General features: G+C 51.2%; 1 pseudogene; it reads right to left on the reverse strand.

Annotated features, from left to right (window-relative positions):
- Positions 1-292: 292 nt before the first annotated feature.
- LOC127483014 (U2 spliceosomal RNA) lies at positions 293-424 on the reverse strand (annotated as a pseudogene).
- Positions 425-683: the final 259 nt, after the last annotated feature.

The following is a 683-nucleotide window of genomic DNA, read 5'->3' on the forward strand; positions in this document are numbered from 1 at the left end:
CCCCAGCAGGCCCCTGTAGACGACGTCCCCAGTCAGCAGGAAGTAGCCAGAGAGACTCATCGTCGCCCCCTTTCCTATCATCAAAAGGTCTGGATGGTAGCTTTGGGATCCGCAAGGAGGGAAGGCCTATACTTCTGGGAATGGAGAGTCCTTGTCAAGGTCCCTGCGGGTGCCTAAAGGTCAACCAATGAGGATCAGATCCGCCTCAACCTTTAACCCCCATGCCCTGAATCTATAAAAGGAGCCCTCCCAACCTCTGACGCATCACTTCCCCGGCCCCCACTCTGTCAGGACTGGGGAACCTCACCTGGGAGTGAAATCCCAATAAAAGCCTGTGAATTAATTCATAGAAAAAAAAAAAAAGAAAGTAGGTATTGTAATTAAAAAGTTACACTTGATCTTAGCCAAAAGGCTGAGAAGCAATTGTAATTAAAAAATTATCTTTTTAAACCTAAAGGGCCGGCGCTGTGGCTCAGCAGGTTAACGCCCTGGCCTGAAGTGCCAGCATCCCATATGAGCGCTGGTTCTAGTTCTGGCTGCTCCTCTTTCGATCCAGCTCTCTGCTATGGCCTGGGAAAGCAGAAGAAGATGGCCCAAGTCCTTGGGCCCCTGCACCCATGTGGGAGACCAGGAGGAAACTCCTGGCTCCTGGCTTCAGATCAGCACAGTTCCGGCCATTGCAG

The sequence above is a fragment of the Oryctolagus cuniculus genome, chromosome 4 (assembly GCF_964237555.1).
Source record: "Oryctolagus cuniculus chromosome 4, mOryCun1.1, whole genome shotgun sequence".
Taxonomy (NCBI): domain Eukaryota; kingdom Metazoa; phylum Chordata; class Mammalia; order Lagomorpha; family Leporidae; genus Oryctolagus; species Oryctolagus cuniculus.